The sequence below is a fragment of the Lupinus angustifolius genome, chromosome LG01 (genome assembly GCF_001865875.1).
Source record: "Lupinus angustifolius cultivar Tanjil chromosome LG01, LupAngTanjil_v1.0, whole genome shotgun sequence".
Taxonomy (NCBI): Eukaryota; Viridiplantae; Streptophyta; class Magnoliopsida; order Fabales; family Fabaceae; genus Lupinus; species Lupinus angustifolius.
In genome coordinates, this window is record NC_032009.1 from 7346478 (window position 1) to 7355380 (window position 8903).

An 8903-nucleotide genomic window follows, 5' to 3' on the forward strand; every position below is an offset into this window, starting at 1 on the left:
AAACTATCTCATAAGTTTGGAATTATATTTGTGTATTAAGAAAACCCGTACTTAATCAATTATTTTGCGTGCCTGGATTTTGTACGGATACTTTCTTAAGTTTTATGATTAGGATAGATTAAAATATCAAGTATTGTGGTGGCTATCCATGAAGGAACACCACTCGAGAAACTAAAATGCATTGGGATCGAAAACATCGGAGAGTTTCGATCCGGTAGCCCAAAAGGGCGAGGAAGATTGTCCTGGTAACTGGACCACCTCGCCCGGGCGAGCCAACCTCTCTTAGGCGAGGGAGAAATAGAGAAGAATGGTTCCAAATAGTGCTTGAGGGCTAGACAGCCTGGGCGAGAACCATGCATGAAATTGAGTATGTTTTGATGAATTGGTTGCTTGAGCGACAGTCTCTCGCTTGGGCGAAAGACAAACAATATTTTTGATTGATTGCGATTGTTTGAAGTGTATTTACCATTGGGAAAGACCGTGATTCAGATGATTGAACACAATGCCCAAAATCGACAAACTTATACAAGTACCTTTGTTCTTGCACCTATTTAGGGCAAGATTTCTGACTGTGATTAGGGTGATGCCCAAAAAGGGATTATATGATACCATACAGCAAGGTCATCTGATCGTAAGAGGTTTGGCCATGTGGCCGTCTAGGGTGATTCAGCGATGGTTCGTAGTGGTAGGGATGTTATTCCTCTATTTACGTGTTGACGTAAGATCGGGTCCCATAAGAAACATTCTTTTGGGATATGTCTTAGGTTGGGCCGATCATATAAAATAATGATTAAAATATTTAATCGGCTAACCTCAGTTAGTGTTCATTATGGATAATGAAGTAGTAGAGAGGAAATTTACGGGAGATGAACGATCCCCGAGATGTTGAGAGGGAAGACAATGACGGTGGTTCGTCAATAAAGTCTTGAGGGTGAGTCTAGGTGAGACGAGTCCCTTGTATTCCTGGATGAGGTATTCTGTTGGATCAGACAATGCTCACAGTGCAAACTAGACGATCTCTGACAACCCCTCTTTGCAATCAGGATCAATGAGAGGGATGTCCAAAAAGTGTTTGACATGACATCGTCCTGAAATGGACAGCTCTTCAGAACAGATCGATCATATATCCTTGCGAGGAATAATTTTGGTGCGTTCAAATCGGCTTGTTATGGGACATGTACTCTTGGTTATTTCCAAATAGTATATTGGGAGGATATTGGTGAAAGGATGGATGAAACAAGCATAACATTCATACATTGCGATTGTGGACTTTGATCCTCATAATCTGAGATTATAACAACATTCATCATTGTGCATTTTTATATGTGATGTATATATTGTGTTTATTATGTGTGTCTGTCTGGATGTGATATTCAGTGTAATTCCACGTCGTCAATGAGTAATATTCATTAGATGTCTTACTCCCTCTTCTTTCTATTTGTCTTCTATTCGCGTTTTGTTCAGATGGATCGCTCGGTCAGGATTCGGAGTTACCGCTTTTCGATGTCCTAAGAGGGGGCATGGAGTAGTGTAGGGTATTTATTTTGGAGTAGTTTTATTTGGGCGACGATTAGGTTCCGCTTTGTACTTTGTAACAACATTTTGTTGGAGGGGGCATGGAGTGGTGCACCGCTTTTTATTACTTTTAGGTAATGGTGTTTTTTATTTTCCTCATTGTGTGTTACTTAAAGTGATGTTTCGAAAATGAAACGAATTTAAAGATGATAAGTTTACGTTACATTATTCAAAAAATTTTTTACCCATTTTTTGCGCATTATATTTATGGAGTAATTTTCTAAAGGATTTTGGATAGAGGCACTTAGTATGACATGGTATGTCATCAATAGATCACTACGGGCTTAATTGGATGGTAAAGTTGTATAAGAAGTATGGACATGTAACACAGTCAATTATAATATGTTATGGGCTAAGTCAAAGATGTGTATCTTCATTGGATATACCATAGGTGTGAAGATGTTCAAGTTCTGGGATCCAGTTCCCAGAAATGTGGTGTTGAGCATATATTCAGTATTTGATGAAGATTTCATGCTGAAATAGTCAGTTTTGACAGAGGTGTCCAAGCCAAATGGAGAGGCTTTGGGATCAAATATGATTCTAGTGAGAAATGAAACGGTTCAGGTAAATAAAGGCAAGGAACCATGCACTAGTTCAAGTCAAGAACATGATGATTCTCAGGTGGAGTGTTCAAGTGTGTAGAAGTATCTACTTGCTAGAGACAGGGAGATGTGTCCTATCAAACCTCCAGAGAGATATGGCTTTGAGAATATGGCTTCAGTTGCTCTCCATATCAGTTCAGGAGATCCATGTAGCTTTCAAGAGGCTATAAACAGCTGGGAGAAGATGAAGTCTCTACAGTAGAACCAAACTTGAGAGCTTGTCTCATTGCCCCTAGACAAGCGTGTAGTTGGGGGCAAGTTGGTGTACAAGAGGAAGCTAGCAATATCAAAAAAAGAAGGCAAAAATTTCAAGGCTCGTCTTGTAGCAAAAGGATATTCACAAAAAGAAGGAGATCGACTGTAATGAGATTTTCTCCCTAGTGGTGAGACACATTTCTATCAGGGTAGTGCTTGCCTTGATAGCCAGCCGGGATATGCCCTTAGAACAGATGGATGTGAAGACTGCCTTTCTCCATGGTGAATTAGAGGAGAAAATTTACATGATACAAACAGAAGGGTTTAGTGCATCTGGACCGAGTCACTTGGTTTGCAAGTTGAAGAAGTCTCTATATGAGTTGAATCAGTTTCCCTCACAGTGATACAAGTGGTTTGACACTTATATGTTGAAGCTTGGTTACAAAAGTTGTGAGTATGATTGTTGTGTTTATATGAGAAGGTTTGATGATGATTCTTTTATTTTTCTATTACATTATGTTGATGATATGTTGATTGATGCTAATCATTTGAGTGATATCAATGAGCTGAAAGTCATGCTAGGTAAGGAGTTTGACATGAAATATTTAGGGGCTACTAGGACGATTCTCGGGATAGAGATTCATAGGGATATGGGATCTATAAAGCTATGGCTTTCCTATCAAAACTATGTTGAAAAGATCTTAAAGAGATTTGATATGAGCAAGGCTAAAGTAATGAACACTCCATTGGCAAATCATTTCAAGCTTTCCCTAGATCAATGTCCAAAGACAGATGAAGAGAAGAAGTACATGTCAAAGGTTCCATATGCTAGTGCAGTGGGTTGCTTGAGGTATGCTATGGTTTGTACTAGACCGGACCTGACACAAGCATTTAGTCAAGTATGCAAGTACATGTCGAAACCAGGGAAGCAACATTGGGAAGCAGTCAATTGGATTTTCAGATATTTCAAGGGGGCTACAAGTCTCGATATCATGTTTGGCAGCCAACAAAGTAAGTCTTTAGTTATTGGTTATGTTGATTTAGACTATGGAGGAATCTTGGATGATAGAAGGTCCACAATGGGGTTTGTCTTCACCCTTGCAGGTACACCAATTATATGGAGATCATCAGTTCAGTCTATTGTTGCTATGTGCACAACTGAAGCGGAGTACATGACAGTTAGTGAAGCTTCTAGGGAAGCCTTGTGGCTTATGGGGCAGGTAAATGAGTTAGGCATTGAGCAAAGTGGAGTTTCACTGCATTGTGACAATCAGAGTGCTATCTTCTTGGCAAAGAATGAGGTGTATCATGCTAGGATCAAACATATTGATGTGAGATCTCAAAAGATTAGAGAGTTGGTTGCTTGTGAGCAAATACTATTGCAGAAGGTTCACACTTCAGAAAATGCAGCTGATATGTTAACCAAGTCGGTTATCGTGGACAAGTTTAGGGATTGCCTGAGCTTGTTAAACATTCAGTGATGCTAGACTTTGGAGCGCCCCCAACCCAATGACGAAAGAGGGAGATTGATGATAGTCATCAAGGTGGAGATTGTTTTGAAATGACTCTTATCTCTAGATAACAATAATACAAGTTATGAGCTTAGACAGATGCAAATTGGTTAGGGTAGATGGTTATATATTTACGTTATGTAAACCTAATGTAACAAGGAGAATAATAGTCAAACACTAATCCTAATTCTCTAATAATACATAGTGGTAGTCTCTCAACACTCCTATGGACGTAGGCACAATTGGCTGAACCTCGTTATCAAAATCTTTGTGTTATTCTCTTTTCTCTGTACTCTTTTACTATTTGATTGCTTGCTTGTTCCAAACATATATAATATGATGTTTGTGTTTAGAATACCTTTATATGAGTCCACTTGAGATGATTTTTGAGATGATTTTCGTGTCAATACCTTTATAATTGTTTGAGATGATTTTTGTGTCAATACCTTTATATGAGTCCACTTGACGTTAGACGATGATTTTCTAGAACGAACACATGCTTTGTAAATTTGCATCACCCTAAATAATAGTAAATGTACTTAATTACTAAACACTTAGGAAAATGTACCTAAAAGTTTAAATGAGTAGCTCACTTTCCTAGTAAAAGTTTCTTTCATACCGGTGTACTTGGTCGGATCACCATATTTCAATGAGTCAAAATAGTACACTTCTTCCTCGTTTAGATTAATCACAATCAAAAGCCAATGTGTCCTAGCAAAACATATGCACACGATTAAAAGGTGCAAGAAACATATGCAAATATACAAAAGACAATTAAAAAATGTTCACTCGATATTAAAATGTGCAAGAAATAGATCTGCAACTTCTTTATTATTGATGAGAGTATCTGCAACATATTTTGTCTAGTCTTCAATCTTATTTTTTCTCATTGTTGCTACTCGACACCAAAGTGGTAACATGTGGGGATAAGAAATCACCCTCTTTTTATATTTTGAAATAAAATTATCATACAAGTACCTAACATATGTAACACAAATATTAGTTAATTATAATACTGCAATTGATTAAATGCAAAAGCGAGAAGTTAAGAAAACATAATTTACCTAATATATACACATATAGCGGTTGCGCCTATCCAATCATGTTCATATACATCATGAACTTCATAGATGCTAATGTATTCTTCGATATCATTCCCAAAGTCTTCCTTGTGAAATGATATAATCAAAACATTACCTTCTCTCAACTTCTTTACATGCTCAAACAACTCAATGCAGTACTTGGCCTTTTTGGAGCTCACATCCCTCGAAGATGACTTAGTAGACTTTCGCAGCTTAGTTTTTTGTATGCTAACCTTAGACTTCACCACCTTAGCCTTTTCTGGTAATATTATGCGAGGGAATATCGTTGAGCGATCTAACTCCTTCTCAGTAGGCTTAGTATACATTTTTCTGAAATATTCAATACAAAATATATCAATTACATATCAATATATATACATCATATGAGTGAGCATAAGGTGAAAATCACACCTTAGAAGGAACTACATCGAGAAGGTCCATTGGCCAAGCCACATAAGTGCTTATAGCCCCTCCCAATATCAAGATATCATCATCGAGAGGAATTGGCAGCAATCATTCATTGATTGTAAGATCAATTGAGACCTTCCAATCCTCATCTTCAATGACATTTGCATATTTAGTGGGAGGATTGAGGATGATATTTCCATCAACACCTCTGATACATTTTCCAATCCTCATCTTCTATGACACATTCAACAATGCATCCTTAAAGAAGCGTTGTTGAAGATGTCATATCAACAGCGCATCCTTAAAAGAGCATTGGTAAACATCCATGGCTTTTTACAGCTCATAGTCATAAAATATCAACAGCACACCCTTAAAAGAGCGATGTTTAACATACACAGTTTTTACTGATCATAGTTATTAGATATCAACAACGCTCTTTTAATCATGTGTTGTTGAATATATGTAAATTAACAGCGCATTCTTGAAACAACGCTATTGTAGTTGTAATATATGTGTTGGTATTGATAATTATATGTTGTTGATTACAACAACATATAATTATCAACAACACAACACATATAGTTTGTTGCTTCAACACATATATTATGATGAGTTATATTGTAGAACAAAAACAAAAAATTCATTCTTCAAATTAAATAGTGATATATGTTGCCAAAATACAATGTTCAATTTTATCATAACAACAAAATAGAGTTAACCATGCAAAAGACAAATACAATTGTTCATGGATTTTACACAATTGTTCAAAAGGAAAACAACAAAATAGAAATTAAAAACAATTGTTCATTCGAAGAAATCATCCCCTATTAGAGTAAAAAAATTAAGAAGTTCTTCATATTCAGGGTCATCGTCTAGAAATTTATTAGTCAACAAGGATGACTGCAAAAAAAAAAAAAAATTAAACAGAGAAATATAATCCAGTAAATTAAGCAAAATTGACTTCACTTTAATAAAACTTATCTTTCTCTTTCTACCTCTTATCTTTGGTTTCTTTCCATTTTCTTAGTTTCTTTGCTTTTTCCTCCTAATATCTTTTTCTCTTTACGTGTCATGATTAGTTATAAAAAGAGACAATGACTAAATAGACAAATACAAATAGGGAGAAAACAAAAATGGTACTTACTGAAATAGAACGACACTAGAAAAAACAAATGGAAATAGAATCATTAGTGTGAACCACAACATATATAGATTCAAATGGAAAGAGAATCGTAACGTCGTCCTTGGTAGATGTGCAAACAAACAAAGAGACGCATAACTCCACCATTAATTTCTCGGATATGTAAACTTCGTATCCAAGCAACAACGCTCATATAAGAAAGTGTTGTTACTATATCATCTTCAACAATGCTTCTTTAATAAAACATTGTGGAATAGATGTAAATAAACAGCGTCACCTTAAAGGTGCGCTGTTAAACAGAACTCATTCAAGCCAACGCTAACATCACTGATGTTCAACAATGTTTTTTCATGCATGTGTTGTTAAAGTTATATCCGCCTACCAAATTGACAGCGCTTGCTTGAATGAGCGTTGTGGATGTTCTTCCGCCTCGATATTAATAGCATTGTTCTAGCAAGTGTGGTTGAAGGATATTGGTTTATTGTGATATCTGATATAATGAATGATGAATATGTATCAATTCAAACACCTTATCAATTTTTAATTACTAATTATGATGATCCCATAAATGCTATTGTTAGAAGTACATATCCAAATTTACTCCATGAATACTTGAATGAAGATTTCCTACATTGTAGAGCTATTCTGCCTTCAACAATTGAGACTCTAGATAAAATAAATGATCATGTTTTGTCATTAATTCCAGGTAAATCTTTAAACCATTACTTATTTACGTAGGTGATGAGAGAGAGTATTTAAGCTTAGATTTTTTTGACAAGTTAGAGTCTAACGATAATGAAGATCTCGAAGGAATTACTCCTGAGTTTCTAAACTCCCTTAGAAAATCAGGCTTACCAAACCACAAAATCAAATTGAAAATTGGAACTCAAATTATGCTATTGACAAATCTCGATCAAGCTAAAGGATTATGCAATGGAACAAGAATGATTGTGAGTAGGTTAGAAAATCATGTAATTGAAGCAAAGATAATGACATGTAATAATGTGGGTAAATTTTTACATTCCTCGAATGAGTATGTCTCCGTCCCAATCAACCTGACCTTTCAAACTAACTAGGAGACAATTACCGCTCATTGTCTCATATGTGACGACTATCAACAAGTCACATGGTGAATCACTAGTAAGTGTTAGACTATATCTACCACGACCTATTTTCACCCATGACCAATTATATTAGCCTTTTCAAGGGTTCAAAGCATGGAATGACTTAAAGTATTAAGACATGACAAAGAAGGAAAATCATCTAAGACAACAACAAATGTTGTGTTCAAAGAGGTTTTCCATAACCTCTAAAAAAGTATGTTTCTCTTATTTCTTTTTCTTCATAATAATAACATCTCATTATCTACATTTTGCTAACCTACATGTAAGTGATATCTCTCCTTGAATTATGATTACCTTTTAGTCGTTTGTCATAACTATATCGCAGATTAAAGACAACAATTCATTTAATTACATCTCGGACTAATTCAATTGCATGATTCATCTACTATCCTATCTGAATAAAGACATGTTATTTCAATGTCATTTTCATTTTGAAATATATGTCACACTATAAATGTAATTAACTTATCCGTAAGAAGCTTAATATACTTTTGTATCTATCCTAACTAAATTTCGACAGTTGTGTTCTTAACCATAGATAAAAAAACTAACCTCGTGCAAATGTGCTTGTAAATTACTAGTTGTATAGATCAACATCTTTTACTTATATAAGATAAAACTATTTTTGTCACATCATCATAAACATGTGTCAGCCTTTCCATCAAATTTTCTCTCCAAAATAGGTCCATATGCTTATAATGAACCCTTAACATTGTATTGATCTTTATATTATAAAAAATGAAAAATGACATTGGATAGTGGATAAGTTACCTCTACACCCTCACCCTAATCTATTTTCCTTCTTCATTTATTGTATTAAAGATCAAAGTGAAAGATTTAATTTGGTTTGCTAAATTTTGGAGTCCGAGTTCTATCATCAAACTCTTCGTTTTCTCCCATTCTCTTCTACCTCTGTCTCCCCCATTTCATTTTGTGCATCCATTCATTCCCTTCTTCTCATCGCTTTTTTTCATTGTTTAGGTTGATGTTTAATAAACTCATTTCTTCTGACTCTTTACTACCTTTTGGTAGATATGTGCTAATGTGTTAGTTCATTGTGAAGCATGTATATAGATTCAGTGATAGATCTAGGACCTAGAGGCAATGTGTACAATATACGTTAAAAATTAAAATAATAAATATCCTCAACTATAAAAAGATTAAAATATTAATGTTAAAATTAAATATATTTAATCAAATAAATTAAATATTTCATAATTAATCTCTATGTGATTTCACAATTGTTTTGCTAACTTCAAAAGAAG